Source organism: Pongo abelii, chromosome 5 (assembly GCF_028885655.2).
Source record: "Pongo abelii isolate AG06213 chromosome 5, NHGRI_mPonAbe1-v2.0_pri, whole genome shotgun sequence".
NCBI lineage: Eukaryota > Metazoa > Chordata > Mammalia > Primates > Hominidae > Pongo > Pongo abelii.
The window spans coordinates 168,690,625-168,708,555 of record NC_071990.2 but is presented as its reverse complement, the minus strand read 5'-3'; the positions used below and the strand labels follow the sequence as shown (position 1 = coordinate 168,708,555).

Sequence of the window (17,931 nt, the reverse complement as noted above, 5' to 3'; positions counted from 1 at the left end):
CACAGACAGTGCCTTCTTGCCAAGTCCTCACATGGTGGAAGGGGTGAGGGGTCTCTCTAGAGTCTCTTTCATAAGGTCTCTTTTATAATCACATTCATGAGGGCTTTGCTCTCATGACCTAATCACCTCCCAGACCCCCACTCCAAATACCATCACACTTGGGATTAGATTTCAACATAAGAGTTAGGGGAGACACAAACATTCAGTCTGTATCAGTAGGTGAAGAGAATTGCTATTAATTTTTAAGCCCACTGTAAATCCATCAACATCACTGAACTCTCGTTAGTTTTAATAGTTTCTATTCTGTTGGAGTGTCTATGTCTAGGATTGTGTCATCTGCCAATCAGGATGTTTTTTATCTTCCTTCCAAATCTTATACCACTAATTTATTTTGTTTTCTGACTTTCCTTCTTGCTTCTTCCTTCTTCTTTGTCTGTAAGGACCTTTAGTACCATGCTAAGCAGTTGTGATGTTAATGGGCATCTTTGTTTCTAATTTTAAAGTTTCTCCACTGAGTGTGATATTTACTGGATGTTTTTGTAATGTTGCCTTTACCAAGTCGAGCGAATTTTCTTCAGTTTCCTAAGGGTTTGTGCAGAGGGTGGTGATCTGCTCAGATTAGTGTTTCATAGACTGCTGTGGACGGGGAGGAGGCTGCTGTAGTGATCCAGGTGTAAGATGAAGGTGGCAGCAGAGACAAAGAGAAATGGACACATTAGAGAAACACTACTGGTAAAATTTAATGGGACATGATGATAGATTGGGTATGGGAAACGTCCCAGCTGGCGCCTTGCTCTCGGCTTGCACAATTGGACAGATACCATCTGTGGAGTTACGAAATCCTGCAAGAGGTATTGACATGTTGACATGTTGATTCTGACATGTTTGAGGTGAACATCTCAGAATAAGATGTTGAGTAGATGTTGGATATGGGGACCTGGAGCTCAGAAGAAAGTACCTGAGAAGTTTGCACTTTGCAAAATCACCCACTGCAGAGAGCAAGGCTTTTTGAAAATATGGTGCTGGCATAGAACACCCAAACCTTAGAAATTCTGTAACCAGAGTACAAACCACAATAACAACAATCCTAATTTTAAATCCTGGCATAGAAGAAATATATTCAATTCCCAATAAATGGAATATGCTGCAGTACGTACAGAACTTTACTGTAATAAGGAAAAAAAGGAAGGCAGGCTAGGGGAAGGACAGGTCAGGAAAGATCAGAGGGCTGAGCCTTGGAGCCCAGAATGGAGACAGGACAGTTACAGGCTTTGCAAGAATGCAGTGATGCCAGCGAGGAGTGTTCCAGGTCACCATCATGTGCTTGTTTCTTTTGCATGAAGATCAGAAGAACCAGGCAATCTGGACACTTTCAAACCCAAACACATGGCCAGACAGGACCAGCAGAAGAAACACGGGGCTGATGGGCATCCAAGTGTGTTCCCAGTGTCTTGCTGTGTTCACCTGTGTCACAGTCCTTTGTGTTGTAGCACAGACCTGCTGTTACACAGTGACTTAAAATGTGAGTGCATCAGAGAAATTGGCTCATGACTAATGCAACTTTTATATTATGTTCACACCTAGTCAGTCGCTAAGTCTATCAGTTACGCATGTGTTTTAGAAAACATGTGCCCTGGAGCAAACCAGGCTGCATTTCATCAGCAGCACGTGCATGCCTGGTCCGTTTTCTTGTTGGGCCAGGTGTGTGTGGGTGGTGAATGCTAACTACCTGCAGATGCATCTAGAAGGAGACACTCACCTTGGGTCACCTTGGCTACATACTGCGTGTTATCAACACCTCATAGATTGCTGTTTTATTTTAAAATCTCTTATAAGCATGAGGAGTATTTAAAATCACTGTGATTTAGGATATTGCTGAACTTGTCCTAATTTGGGGGAAGAATTGTTCTTTTCCAGATATAAGTCTCACCTCTGTTATACGAAGTCAAGTTCTGGCTCCTTAGCTTTCTGCAAGAAGTGTGAGCCAATATCTTCTTTTAAATGAAAATAATATCCAGAATTAGATTTAAGCTCTTCTGAAGACAGCAGCTGGAAGAATTGAAATTGTCTCATAAAATATGTTACCTGAGAAAAATATGCCAATTATTCTATTTCATTTTAAGTCCCATTTCATATTTCTATAATTTTTTCCATTCTCCTTTTGCTTTTTTCTTGAGTGGAAAAAATCCCTTAAAGTAGAAAGGTACATATAAGGTTAGTGAATTGCAGAAAGGACATTGGCAGCTGCAGCTCTTCTGAATTGTAATCACAGTCAATGCAGCCTTGCATTCTTCTAAACAAAATCCTGCTTCTGTGATTTCACCTGCTATGTATCACTTTATTTCCTTCATATTCCTTCTGTGAAGAAATGTTGAGCAACCAAGAGAAAGACTTCAGAAGAAAAAAAGATCTTTTTAATGATGCAGACTAAGAAGGAAATGACATCTCTCCTATATGTCAGCCTCTTAGATGTAACACACTGTTGAGCTGCCTTAGCTTTGATTATAAACTACACGATATCTCTATCTGATTGATGTGGCAACCTGAGAAAATTATGTTCTAGGCTTAATAATGAAGACAACATGCATATTCTTTGAATTAAAAAATAGTCTCAGCTAATGTTAACTGAACCCCGTGTAGGAGGCAGAATGCCAATCCAAACAAAGCGAGCACCCCTCCCATGCAAAGTGACTGCTAATGTGACCCAGGTGTGTCAAAAGGTAATTAACATTTGAAATGTTTCCATCTGTTCCCATAGTAACATAATTGGGAAGGGAGTTTTAATCAATACATGTAGCCATTGACATCCATATACGAATAAGCATTCTGCAGGTAATAAAATTATAACATAGGTGATAAACACGAGTTCCCCTGTATTGCTTGGTAGATGAGCATTATGGTTAAAAAATGACTGAAAAGTTAGCTCAATTCAAGACTGGTGGATGCGTTTGGGTTGTAGCTAGGCTTTTTCTTTTCTTTCTCTTTTAAAACATATCTAGACAAGGAAAAACAAGCCTCGCATCTGATTTTTTGCTCCTCATTCTTGCGCTTGGTTCTTATTGTGTTTGTGTATTTTAAAGGCGAGAAGACTAGGGGAACAAAACCAGCTGGATCCATCCATCACCGTGGGTGGTTTTAATTTCCGTTTTTCTCATTAATTTTTTTTTTAAACAACCACTTTTCACAATGAATAAACTGTATATCAGAAACCTCATCGAGAACGCTGCCCCCTCGGACCTAGAAAGTATCTTCAAGGATGGCAAGATCCCGGTGTCGGGACCCTTCCTGGTGAAGACTGGCTACGCGTTTGTGGACTGCCCAGATGAGAGCTGGGCCCTCAAGGCCATCGAGGCCCTTTCAGGTAAAATAGAACTGCACGGGAAACCCATAGAAGTTGAGCACTCGGTCCCAAAAAAGGCAAAGGATTCGGAAACTTCAGATACGAAATATCCCGCCTCACTCACAGTGGGAGGTGCGGGATAGTTGACTAGTCCAGTATGGAGTGGTGGAGAGCTGTGAGCAAGTGAACACTGACTCGGAAACTGCAGTTGTAAATGTAACCTATTCCAGTAAGGACTGAGCTAGACAAGCGCTAGACAAGCACCAGACAAACTGAATGGATTTCAGTTAGAGAATTTCACCTTGAAAGTAGCCTATATCCCTGATGAAATGGCCTCCCAGCAAAACCCCTTGCTGCAGCCCCGAGGTCGCCGGGGGCTTGGGCAGAGGGGCTCCTCAAGGCAGGGGTCTCCAGGATCCGTGTCCAAGCAGAAACCATGTGATTTGCCTCTGCGCCTGCTGGTTCCCACCCAATTTGTTAGAGCCATCTAGGAAAACAAGGTGCCACCATTCGGAACATCGCCAAACAGACCCAGTCTAAAATCGATGTCCACCGTGAAGAAAATGCAGGGGCTGCTGAGAAGTCCATTACTATCCTCTCGACTCCTGAAGGCACCTCTGCGGCTTGTAAGTCTCTTCTGGAGATTATGCATAAGGAAGCTCAAGACATAAAATTCACAGAAGAGATCCCCTTGAAGGTTTTAGCTCATAATAAATTTGTTGGTCGTCTTATTGGTAAAGAAGGAAGAAATCTGAAAAAAATTGAGCAAGACACAGACACTAAAATCGCGGTACCTCCATTGCAGGAATTGACGCTGTATAATCCAGAACACACCGTTACAGTTAAAGGCAATGTTGAGACGTGTGCCAAAGCTGAGGAAGAGGTCGTGAAGAAAATCAGGGAGTCTTAGGAAAATGATATTGCTTCTATGAATCTTCAAGCACATTTAATTCCTGGATTAAATCTGAACGCCTTGGGTCTGTTCCCACCCACTTCAGGGTTGCCACCTCCCACCTCAGGGTCCCCTTCAGCCACGACTCCTCCCTACCCACAGTCTGAGCAATTAGAAACGGAGGCTGTTCATCTGTTTATCCCGGCTCTATCATCATCTGCCATCATCGGCAAGCAGGGCCAGCACATCAAGCAGCTTTCTCGCTTTGCTGGAGCTTCAAGTAAGATTGCTCCAGCGGAAGCACCAGATGCTAAAGTGAGGATGGTGATTGTCACTGGACCACCAGAGGCTCACTTCAAGGCTCAGGGAAGAATTATGGAAAAATGAAAGAAGAAAACTTTGTTAGTCCTAAAGAAGAGGTGAAACTTGAAGCTCATATCAGAGTGCCATCCTTTGCTGCTGGCAGAGTTATTGGAAAAGGAGGCAAAACGGTGAGTGAACTTCAGAATTTGTCAAGTGCAGGAGTTTGTTGTCCCTCGTGACCAGACACCTGATGAGAATGACCAAGTGGTTGTCAAAATAACTGGTCACTTCTATGCTTGCCAGGTTGCCCAGAGAAAAATTCAGGAAATTGTGACTCAGGTAAAGCAGCACCAACAACAGAAGGCTCTGCAAAGTGGACCACCTCAGTCAAGACGGAAGTAAAGGCTCAGGAAACAGCCCACCACAGAGGCAGATGCCAAACCAAAGACAGATTGCTTAACCAAAGACAGGCGCTGACCCCCTATCCAGAATCACATGCACAAGTTTTTACCTAGCCAGTTGTTTCTGAGGACCAGGCAACTTTTGAACTCCTGTCTCTGTGAGAATGTATACCTTATGCTCTCTGAAATGTATGACACCCAGCTGTAAAACCAATACACAAAAAATGGGTGGGGGAGGGAGGGAAAGAGAAGAGCTCTGTACTTCCCTTTGTTGTAGTCTCACAGTATAACAGATATTCTAATTCTTCTTAATATTCCCCCATAATGCCAGAAATTGGCTTAATGATGCTTTCACTAAATTCATCAAATAGATTGCTCCTAAATCCAGTTGTTAAAATTGGATCAGAATAATTATCACAGGAACTTAAATGTTAAGCCATTAGCATAGAAAAACTGTTCTCAGTTTTATTTTTACCTAACAGTAACATGAGTAACCTAAGGGAAGTGCTGAACGGTGTTGGCAGGAGTATTAAACGTGCATTTTTACTCAACTACCTCAGGTATTCAGTAATACAATGAAAAGCAAATTGCTCCTTTTTTTTTGAAAACTTTATGTACTTTATAATGATGGAAGTCCAACTGTTTTTTAAAAAATATATTTAAAATTTAACAGCAATCAGCTAACAGGCAAATTAAGAATTTTACTTCTGGCTGGTGACAGTAAAGCTGGAAAATTAATTTCAGGGTTTTTTGAGGCTTTTGACACAGTTATTAGTTAAAAAAATCAAGTGTTCAAAGATACGGAGCAGTGCCTTATATCTGGAGAGCAGCACTACCGTTTGTTCTTTCATTTATGGTTTAGAAAGTTTTTGATGGCACCAACAAAGTGGTGGCAGGAGATTTTGGAACGGCTGGTTTAAATGGCTTCTGGAGACTGCAGTTTTTTGTTTAGCTACATGATCGAATGCATAATAAATGCTTTGTGCTTTTGACTATCAATACCTAAAGAAAGTGCATCAATGAAGAGATGCAGGACTTTCAACTGATTGGCAAAAACAAGCTTTAGCTTGTCTTACAGGATGCTTAGTTTGCCGGTACACTTCAGACCAATGGGACAGTCATAGATGGTGTGACAGTGTTTAAAGGCAACAAAAGCCTACATTTCCATGTGGCCAGCACTGTCATGAGCCTCACTAAGCTATTTTGAAGATTTTTAAGCACTGATAAATTAAAAAAACAATTAGACTCCACCTAAAGTAGTAAAGTATAGCAGGATTTCTGTATACTGTGCAATCAGTTCTTTGAAAAAAAAAGTCAAAAGATAGAGAATACAAGAAAAGTTTTTGGGATATAATTTGAATGACTATGAAAACATATGACCTTTGATATCAAACTCATTTGCTCACTCCTTAACTTGACAGCAAAGCCCAGTGTGTACAATTGTGTTGGGTGTGGGTGGTCTCCAAGGCCGTGCTGCTCTCTGAATTGATTTTGAGTTTTGTTTTAAGATGATCACAGTCATGTTACACTGATCTAAAGGACTTGTATATATAACCCTTTAAAAAATCACTCTGCCTCGTTCTTATTTCAAGATGAATTTCTATGCGGACTAGATGATGTTTTTCTGAAGATCATATCAATTAGACATTTTGAAAATGATTTAAAGTGTTTTCCTTAATGTTCTCAGAAAACAAGTTTTTTTGGTAGTTTTACCCAAAAAAGTACCCTTGTTGTCCCTGGATTCTCCTAGCATTCATAATTTTTTTTCATACAATGAATTAAAATTGCTAAAATCATGGACTGGCTTTCTGGTTGGATTTCAGGTGAGATGTGTTTAAGGCCAGAGGTTTTCTCAATATTTGATTTTTTCCCCCAGTATTTGATTTTGTAAAAATATACACATAGGTGCTGCATTTATATCTGCTGGTCTAAATTCTGTCATATTTCACTTCTAGCCTTTTAGTATGGCAAATCATATTTTACTTTTACTTAAGCATTTGTAATTTGGAGTATCTGGTACCAGCTAAGAAATAATTCTCTAATTGAGTTTTGTACTCACCATATATGGATCATTCCTCACGTATAATGTGCCCCAAATGCAGCTTCATTTTCCAGATACCTTGACGCCGAATAATTTTTTTCATCATTTAGGTGCAAAAAAAAAAAAAGAAAAAGAAAACTTAGCCCAATTGAAAAGGGACAGATATATTGGAGAATTAGACCAAATCGTGCTGTGTGCAGCACCCGCCCCCTTCTCCTCCTTCTCCTCTAAAAGAAGGCGTGCAGTTGTGGGAAAGTCCTTGAACCCTGGAGTGGAAGCCTCTAAGAAAGGAAGTTGGAGAGATTTATTGCCGGGAGGAAGGCAGACTAAGAGTTGAAGGAAACAATCGCATCAAGGAAGAGAGAGGGAGGCAGAGTTAAACGTATCCCAAGCTTTCAGGGAGATGGTTTTGCAAAGCAGGCATTACCAAGCACGAGGCTCAGAAGGAGAAATATCACACAAGGGTTTAGGGACGTTCTTAGCACACACTTCAGATGATGCAATTTTACGTAGTCCTAATTGAAAAGGAAAATGGAGAAATTACTTTCTAACAAACCCAATACAAACCCAATATAATCACACCAGCAGCTTCCTAGGGATAGTTTTGAAAAGGACACGTGCAAAAGGTGAAAAGCAAACACACCAGGGTGAAAGGGAAGAACATCTAACTATAGCATCAGAAATCATCAGCCCCAATTTAGGTCAAAGAAATTTTTAAATGTTAAGGTTAATATATATGTTGTCTTATGTTACACCTTGAACAATAAAATGTCAGTAATGATTTAGTGCCTCGTATAAACATGGAATCATGATGTATTTCACGTACAACTCATCTCTGAATAGCCGTAGCAACCTGTAAGGTAAGCAGTGTCGGGGACTTACTTCCACTCATTAGATGAAGAAATTACAGCTCTTGGGGTCCCCATGGGCTTCTCAAGGTCACAGGGCTAGCAAGTGGCAGAACCAGGACTCAGAAGACCTATTCCAGGCCTCCCAGCATTACTGCTTTGGGAACACACGGTGCAACAATCATAAAGAGAAAGTAGAACCTATAAATGTGAAACATCTCTTCTGCTCTTACTGTGGTTCCAGTCCCCTGGCCTCAGGCAAGTCTCCTTATTGAGTAGTTGTGTATTTCAATCCATGACTTTGTGAACTGTAAAAATATCAGAAGACTGTAGATGGCTGAATGAGGCCCCAGTTTGAAAAGCCAGAATGCAATACCTTCTGCACGTCCCAAATCCAGGGACTTGATGGTCATTCTTGGTAAGAATCCATTCTCAGCAAGAGTTGGTTAAAATGACAGCTTACGTGTGTCTACAAAAGAAACAACAATGGATTGATTGATAAAGATCCAGCCGTATCAGACTGACCTCGTTAACCTCAACAGCCTGTCAGGAAAATACACTAGGGTGTCTTTATCAACTAGTTACCCAGGGATAAAAGATGGAGTCCCAGCCGTCTGACTAACTTATCAACCAAACGGAGAGTGCCCCTGGCTGGGTGCTTTCCTGCAAGATGAGCAGAGCAAAGTCGACCAAGCTGGCCTCCCCTTTTGTCCTGGTCACCACTCAAGGGACAACCTCTTTCCACACATTCAAGGCCTGTCTCTCCAGTTGCCCTCCCAAGCACTGGTCTGCTGGCCATCCCTCTCTCTGATCAGCCTTTACCTTTGACTCTTCTCTCAAGATTCCTCTTGCTTTCCTTAACTAGGATCTGATGGCTCCTGAGAACCCACTTCCTTTGTGATCCTCTCAAGTGGAAGCAATTTGCTCTCTCTTTGCCCCTGAGAGCTGAGTGCCAGGTCATTCTTCCTCTTCAGGTAGTTTTCTGACCACAGCCTTTCTATTAGCTCGACAAACATTTGCTTCTTTAAATCTCATGCAATCTGATGATGCCGCATCTCCTCTCCTCTTAGTTGTCGTCTACTCCACCTGTGTTACTATGGTGCACTCACAGGGGTCGCTGGAATCCATGCCAGTCTTCCTCATCACTACCATGCCTGCTATCTACTCGGCATCTTCCACATCCTCCTGAAAAACACATCTGGTCACCTGACGTCTTCGTTCCTCTGCCTTCTCATCTCCAGTGATGTTTTTCTCTACTCCAAATTAGCCATCATTCTAAACTTTGTCATCCTGGAAACTTAATCACTTCTAATTGACAAAATCATTGAGCACATTCTCTTGCCTCCATTTCCCATCCTCCCACCAGGCTGGTTAAAAAGCCACAGTGCAGATGCCTGTCCTATCAGAACCTCCCATCCGCTGACGAGTTCGCCACCTTGTCCACCAGCCCTTCCTGCCAGCAGCTTTTTCCCTCTCCAACAGAGAGGCAGTAACTACTCTTTTACAGTATTAAATGGAAGTTGCCCTTCAGCCTTTTAATTTTGATCACTGGGGAAAATCACAGCCCCAGAAGAAGTCGAGTGTTTCCTGTTCTCCATGTCTGTCTAATACCTGACAGTTCCTGGGAAAGACACACACTGGGCAGATGGTTACTATAAAAATGCATGGTACCCAACCTCATCAGCCTTTGAGAACTTCCCTTTATTCTGACCATAGCCCTATACTCACTTGCTCTCACTCCACAATGACTGTTTTCAACCTTCTCCATTGACCTCAGCCTGACTTCCAGTGGCCAGCATTCTCTCCAGAGGTTGACCTTGCTTCCCACCAGACAGAAGTTTTTTAAGAGTCATCACTCAGATACATCCTAAAATTCCTGCCTGTGACCCAACAGGTTTTCCTGTATACCCACCCATCCTCTTCTTCTTCCCTTCTGGTGATATGAAGAAAGTACTTCACCTGCTACACATACCAGGAAATTTACGACACTCTATTTTGTGTCACAGTCCTTTCTCTTGTTGGATTCTTTATATTTTCGTGGAAATACGCCCCAGCATTTCCTATGTCATCCACGTACACACATGCCCATTGCACGGCACAGACAGGAATCCCACCCGGACCCCAGTCCTTACAGTCACTCTCTTCTCTGCATAGCAAATCCTTGTAAAGAGATTTAACTATTGACTGTTTCCCCACTTCTTCACCATCCTTCTAGTGCCAATCTGCATTTCTTCCACTATCCATTCATTCCACACACAGTCGCTGAGTCCTTCCCGTGCCACATCCTGCCCCGTTCTCTGGGGCTACAGAAGTGAGCAGAGCAGGCAGACGTGCCTTCTGTTCTAGTCGAGGGAACGGCCATCCATCCATGTTGCTTAGTCCAGTGTGTGTGTTTCCATGTCTGTTTCAGTTTAGTACAAGCCAAATGCTGTAGCAAAGAGATTTCAGAATGTTGGGACTTAAATAGGAGAGATATTAGCCTCCCTCCTGGGATCCGGCCCAGAGCTGAACAGTCCAGGCTGGTGTGGAAGCTCTGCTCCACCAGGTCATCCAGCAACCAAGGTTCCCTCCATCTTCTCACTCTACCATCTTTTAGGGTGTGGTTCTTGTTTGCAGAGTTTAAACTGGGTCATTTTCAAATTGGATTTTCAGCCTTCAGAAAACAGAAAAGGAAGCAGTCTAGGACAGTGGCTTCATCTTTATGGAGATTCCTTGGGAGTTCATCGATTCCCTCATATACCATTGATCTGAACCTAGCCCCATGGCTACACTTGGCAGAATGGAGCTGGGAAACGTAGTCTCCATCTCCAGCCAGGTGGCTGCATGCCCAGGGGATGTTCTGCCACAGTTCCAGCCTGCTTGATTTGTGGTCAACTTCCGCTCTCATTTCTATTTCTTGGGTTGCACTATGGTTTGTTTACAATGTGGGGATATCCTATAGCTTATATGAGTCTTTTTTTAACTTTACCTTCTCCCTAGACAATATTATTTCCTCTTTAGCTGGTGTATTAGGGTTCACCAGAGAAACAAAACCAATAGGATATGTATCTATATCTATATCTGTATCCATACACACACACATATACACACATACAAATATATACACACATACAAATACACACACACACACACATATATACACACACACAGATTTTGTTGTAAGGAATTGGTTCATACAACTATGGAGGCAGACAAGTCCAAAGATCTGTGCAGTTGGGCAGGCTGAAGTCCCAGGAAGGCCCATGGTGTAAGTTCTAGTCTGAGTCCAAAAGCCTGAAAACCAGGAGAGCCAATGGTATAGGTTAAGAGCTGGAAGGCTCAAAACCCAGAAAGAGCTGGTGTTTCAGGTTGAGTCCAAAGGCAGAAAAAGATTGCTGCCCCAGCTCAAGGCGGCCAGGCGGGAAGGGTCCCTCTCACTTGTGGGGGCGTTGGCTTTTCTGTTCTGTCCTATCACTGATTGGGTGAGACCCACCCACATTGGAGAGGGCATCTGCTTGACTCCATTCACCAATTTAAACGTTTGTCTTCTCCCAGAATACCCTCACGGACACATTCATAATAACCCTGACCAGTATCTGGGCACTGTGCAGCCCTGTCAAGTTGATGCAGAAAATGGACCGTTTCAGCTAATAAACATTTGCTAGGTTAAGGAAAAATGGGGGAATAACTATTTGTTTTAATGGATGGTTCAGGGGCAATGATTTGAGCTGTGGTCATGTTCACTGAGTTTCCTGGGGAATATCAGAATAAAGGTTTCTACCAGAGAATGGAGATATTAGTCTGAAGCTCAGAAGGTAAGTCCAGGATAGAGATAAACTTGGAGAAATCATCTGAATACAAATGGTGCATTTCCATCTACCTATTCAGGTTTCCGATGAGCATCTCCCATCTCTCATTTCTGATCACCCCCGTATTGATTCAGTCCTCACCCAGCTGATGGACTACCACCCAGATCTCACGTGGGGCTGCTTCTCCCCACAGCCTAAGTGCAGGCGACATCCTGCTGTTTCCTGGAGAGCTGCTGGAGCCTTTTAGCTGCTAATCCCACTCCGGCTCTTCCCCATATCAGAGTCAGTTGCTGTGCAGCCTAAAACGGCCGTCCCCAACCTTTTTGGCATCAGGGACAGGTTTCGTGGAAGACAATGTTTCCTTGGAAGAGTGGGGAGTGCAGGGAGGGAAAATGGTTTGGGGATGAAGCTGTTCCACCTCAGATCATCAGCCATCGGATTCTCATAAGGAGTGTGCAACCTGGATTCCCACATGCGCAGTTCACAATAGGGTTCCAGCTCCTATGAGAATCTAATGCTCCTATGAGAATCTAGTGCTGCTGCTGATCTGACAGGAGGCAGAGTTCAGGCTAGAGAGGCAACGCTCTCTTGCCTGCTACTTACCTCCTGCTGTGCGGCCTGGTTCCTAACAAGCCATGGATCTGTACCAGTCTGAGGCCTGAGGATTGGGGAACCCAGTCTAAAAGACATAATCAGAAAAATACATTCTTCTAATTAAAACCCTGCAAAACCCTCATTGCACTTAGGATAAAACCCAAAAATTTTAACAAGGGCTTACTCCATTTTCTGGCCAGTTCTGGCCATGTACATCTTTGTGGGTCTTCTCAATGACACTGAGCTTGTCTCTGGCTCCGGATTTGCTCCTGGGAGTTGTTCTGTTTGTGTTGTGTTTGTTTTGCCATTGGGTATTCTTCATGCGGGCTGCTCTGCACACTTCTCTTTTCCTAGAGAATCTGGACCCGCCTTTTGAGTTTCAGAGTTAGTGACCTTTTCTCAGAGAGGATGTTCCTGTCTCTCCAACCTGGGTTCAAGTCTTCCTGAGTCCCTTCGCATAGCAACTCACTGCACAGCAGCCATGTCAACTGTATTCATAGATTTGTCTATGTCGTTATTTGCTTAGTGACATTTTCTCCACCAGAATATTAGCTCCTTAGTGGCCAGGATAGCATCTCTCTTCCTCACCACTGTGTTTCCAGAGCTGATCCCATAGCCTAAGTGATTAATATCTATTTATTGAATAAATGGATATTACAAGCAGAATTATGTAAGCAAATAGCATATGGATCGCACTGGTATCTAAAACCCAGCTGGGAGGAATGGTAAATACATTAGGTGATGAAACAGCAAGCATGCTCCATCAATATTTCTTAAATGAATGAATGACTCTCTTGATCTCTCAACATGGAAAGATGCAGTAAGTGCTCAGGTCGCTCAGATAATTATGCTTTGTGGTATGTTTCCCACCAACGACAGTAGATTCAACTAGAGACGCAGAATCTCTCTAGCAGAATGCGAGTGACATTTAAAGCTACGGGAAGGTAAAGGGTTCTCACCATGTAGGGAGAGGTTCGCATCAGCTTCCTGGATCCTGCAATTGCGACTTCAGAGTGCAGTGCCCCTGCCCAGTTACCAGGTGGTGAGAGCCTCAAAAAGTATTAGACAAACTCTTCTGGGCCAGGCTTTGTTCTTGGCAGTTTCAGACATTTTTTGTCCTGGACGTTACTAGAAATCTCTCCACAATTTAGTTAAGGAATCAAGAATCATCGGAGTGGTGACTTTATTGTATTGGAAGACCATGAATGGAGAGAGGGGTGAACAGAAAGAGACTACAGAGTCTTCCAAACAATATGGGATGTTCCCAGCAAGTTTATCTAAAGGAGGAGCAGTGCCAGCCAGGCGGTCCAACTCCCGCTCCTCTGTAGCCCAGGTAAGTGCTTCAACAGGAAATAAAGCAGCCGGTTCCTGTGTTGGTCAAATGATCTGCCAAGTGAAATTCCTTCTCGAGTCTCTGGGTATCCGTGTGTGGGAGGCAGAGAGCATGTGGACCATCCAGCCCTTTGGAGATATACGGGCAGCGAGCCCCAGTCATAAAGAGGTTCACTATCCTCTTGTCAAAAATGACTCATAAATTCCTGATGAGCTGCAATGTCAGACAATGCACAATAGAGACATTTTCTCAATTTTGTCATTTAACAGAACGGTGAGAATCATTGTTAAGGGAGAGAGGAATTTCTTTGAGGAAGGGTACAGAGAGATGTCTAAGGAAGAGGTGAGGTTCTGGCCTTCACCAGCAAACCACAGGAGTAACCTGTGCCTAAGGGGTGTATCTAAGCTTGGTGAGTGAAACTTGTTTTTTATGAATTGCTTTTATTTTTGTGGCCTTTCTCCCTCAAATTGCTGACTCCAATTAAGCTGTTGTTTGGGAAAGCCCAGGACAAAAACCTAGTGGACATGGCTAGAGTTTCAAATTGGTGGGCACACTGTATTCACAAGGATGCAAACAACATCATGTTAAATTGTGGGGGAGGGGGATATTAATGGTGCAGCCTTTCTAAAAAAACCGCTGGAGACATTTTATGAACAATTTGAGTTTACCTTTGATCTCCCTGGCCACAGACCGGGCAAGAGATCCTGACTAAGTGGACTTGGAGCAGTCCACAAATATGGGACAGGGAGTCCTCCTGGGGCTTTGCGATGGAGCCGCAGGACCCTGAGTGCACGGCTGAGACGCTCCTTTTTTCCATTTCTTTAGTAGAGGCCCTGCTGATGTGCAAGGAAACCAGAGTTTTAAACTTGCAAAAATAGAATCTCCAGAAAAGATACAAAACTAAGGATATTAAAAACAACAAGAATCACTTCCGCGTGTTTAGCAGCTTGATCTGCAGCCTTCTCAGGAGTGGAGACGGTCCCAGAACATCTGGATTTCACAGGCAGTGATAGGAGGCAAAATCCAATCACTGCAGCACCTCCTGCAAGCTGCAGTGCCAGGCGCTCCTTCTGATTTAGGTTGGAGACAGGCAGACTTGCAAGGGAACAGGTGGTCAATTTCGCTAAACTTGCCACCCAACGGAAAGAGTAGCCCTATATTAAGCACTTGACTCTGAGGTGTTGGACTGAGTCAGTTACTAAAAGTGACATTGTCATATCCTTGCCACAATCAACTGCCTCTTGCCCTCTCCCGAGTTTCGGATGATCCCGAGTGACAATTAGCCTGAATGTTTACATACTCCCGTGGAGGTTTGCTCTCTGAAATGTGGAGGAGTGACATGCTCCATGCTTGAAGAGAAAGACAGTGTGGCTCCCCGGCCAAAATCGTCATCATTTCTAACTTAGGCGACATGTTCTCTCTCCTCCGCCAAGCCTTCTCTAAGTTCTATGGGATATTGTTAGTAAGTACCCTTGTTTACCTTTTTAAAAAGCACTTTGGAGCCTGCTGTGTTGTTTGGTTTTGTTTTTAAGATGGTTCCTGATCCTCTCTGGAAGCCAAACAGGGCAGTTAGTTATTATTTGGCATAATAACGGATGACATTTGTAACTTTTTTTTCCTCATTTCTTAATATTTTACTTAATATGCAACTTAGAGTAGGATTTTTTTAGCATCCAATTTTCTCATTTTTTCTGTCCTTGTTTATCCTACTTTATTCTACTTTGTTCCTATGTATCTTTAAACTTTGGCTTGCAAAAGTTTCCTGCTCAGCAGAGCGTCTGCTCCCTGTCCAGTGTTATTCTGTCTTGTCCTTGAGTTTGCCATGGCTGGGTTTCCATCGTCCATCTCTGCACACGCTGGTCCCTGGGTTCGACAGAACACTTTTCTCACAGCATCTTCTTCTTGGGCACATATTCAGCAGGGGGTGATTTTAGTTTATAGCTTGAGCAGAGGTAGGAGGATGAGCGCTGTTTGCTTCTTTTATTTTTTTCTGACTACTTCTTTCCTTACTTTTCTTTTCTATCGCCTCACTTTACCCCTTTTACTCTTCTGTTCTTTCCTTATTTTATCTTCCCAAGACAACAAATCTTGACAGGGGACACTTGTGGGAGGTGGGGAACCCACACGTCCACTTCTCTGCTTCTTCCTCTTCAATGTCATTTAATTTTAATGCATGCTTGGGCATCTGCAGTTCTTTTCCCCCAACACAGGACGCCCTGACCTATAACTTAACTCCAGAGGGAGGGAGGATTTCAGCTGATGGGTGACTGCTCCTGGGACATGGTGAATAGCTGCCCAGGAGCCTTTGGCCTGTGTGGCTTCCTCCCGGCCTCACGTGCTTCTTGAGCTCTCATTCTGGCCTTTGTTTTCTTTTGTTGGCATTTCAATTTCTCATTTCCTTTCCCCTGTGTAAGCGTATAGAAGATGGATAAATAGATAATTACATAAATGCCTGCAATCTAGTTAGCATTGTTCTTTTGTAGCATGCTTTTGCCTCAAACCAAAGGAGCCTCCACTCCTTCTGAAGATGAAATATTTAGATAGGGGCCTTAGAAAATGTCACGTATGTCATGACATGCATGGTACTAATGGTGGGATGCAGATAAATCATGTCAAAATGTGGAGTAAAGTTAGGAACACATCACGGAGAGGGTTGGAGCTCCCTGGACTCTGAGGGACGGAGGCTTCTAACAGGGCAGCAGGGGAGGCCCGGGCTGAGCACAGTACCCTGAAAACCAGGAGGTGAGATGCGCTTGTGTGCAGGAGAGAGAGCCAGGAGCAGGGGAACAGAGAGCTTGGCGGGGAAGGTGTCGGGTGCCTGGGGCAGGGAGTGACACACGAGAAGAGTTATTTTGGGAATAGCCTGGCAGGTCTCAGGCTGGATTGGAGTGGAGAGGGATTAAAAGCAGGAAATCGTTTTGAAGGTTGTTATAGCGTGAGTGAGTCATAAGATGAGGAGGGCCTAACCTGGCGTGCGGGCCGTGAAAATAGAGAAGGAAAGAATCCAAGGAACTCCTGAGGTCAAGTCCTGGCAGCACTCTTAGTGGAGGCTGGAACCTGGGGCCATAATTTTCAGGGCAATCAGATGGCAGAGTCAGGTATAAAAGGAGAAGCAACATTACAACAGAGCGCAGGTCTCCTGGGATGAGTTGGCAACGCCTGAATCTTCTAGAACCTACAGTTTTTTATTTTCTATTTTCGTTATGGGTGAAAACCATCAAGAATATATTATATGGACTGTGTGCTGTTGATTATTATGCTGTTTACTGTTGATGATCACATTAATTATTTAATGCTTTCACGTAATTAATGTCCTTTATAAAACATTATAATCAAGATGGCATGCCACAGAGTAAGCCCTGTAAACACCTGTCCACAGCATGCCTGTTCAGGGTCTCCGTGGTCAGAGATTTCCCCTGAGAAGAAATGAGAAGAACAGATCTGTGTCTTCAACGCAAGCACATGGTTCATATTTATACACATGGCCATTTAAATTTGAAACAAATTGCTTCTAGGACTTGCCACAGTGCAGGGGCAGTGTTTGCTAAATAGATGGTGTACGTCCATTTTATAGCTGAGGAAACTGAGGCTTGCTTATCTAGCAGAAGGGACTTTTAGGAGTGCAACCCAGGGAGTCTCACTGTGGACCTGCAGAGCTGAGCCACCGTCCCCTCCTGCCCCCAGGGAGCGGACGTGTCCTTATCCACAGAGAGGAAAACCAAGGCTCACGGAGCTGCATCGAGGTGTCAGAGGACGCCTGGAGTTCCAACGCGTGCCTTCGAACTCATAGAGGGAGTTCTTCTCCCTTTGAAGAATCTTGAGAACTGTGTAAAGCTGTTTGGCACCTTGAGACATAATTCTAGCCACGCAGGTAGCTCAGACTATCTGATCTTGTGATAGACACTTGATGGGAATCCCATTGCCTTTGTGTGCTGACATGTCTGTATTTCTGTATTGCCTTCATGGGAATCCCGTTGCCTTTGTGTGCTGACATGTCTGTATTTCTGTATTGCCTCTGGGGCTAGGATGCTCTGTCAAGGAATAGACCAGTTTGGCCCTGATCGTGTGGGATGAACAGGTTTCAGTGGTCGCTCTCGAGGACTCACTCTGGATGTAAGGACAGCTTGACACTCCCCTCCCAGAGCAGTGGATTTATGTGAAAAGGCTGTGGGAGAAAAGACCCCGTCACCCCAATGCTGGGTGCTCACGTCAGACTTGTGGGTTGTGATGTGGTCCCAAAGCAGCCTCACATCTTCACCCTCCTCCCTCCACCCCTCAGCTTGGTCCTTCCCCTGACAGGCTACCCTCCAGGGCTCCCAGAGCCCCTCACCCAATCCCTAGACCGGAGCCATGCGGCGGGATTGCGGGACCGTGCAGCTCTGCCACCTCCT

General features: G+C 43.8%; 1 protein-coding gene and 1 pseudogene across 2 annotated transcripts in view; both read left to right on the top strand.

Moving 5' to 3' along the window:
- The window catches only part of RPS6KA2 (ribosomal protein S6 kinase A2), a 443,982-nt gene that overhangs the window by 153,438 nt on the left and 272,613 nt on the right, over window positions 1-17,931 (top strand). The window lies entirely within an intron of this gene.
- Window positions 3,172-5,145, top strand: LOC100936664 (insulin-like growth factor 2 mRNA-binding protein 3; annotated as a pseudogene).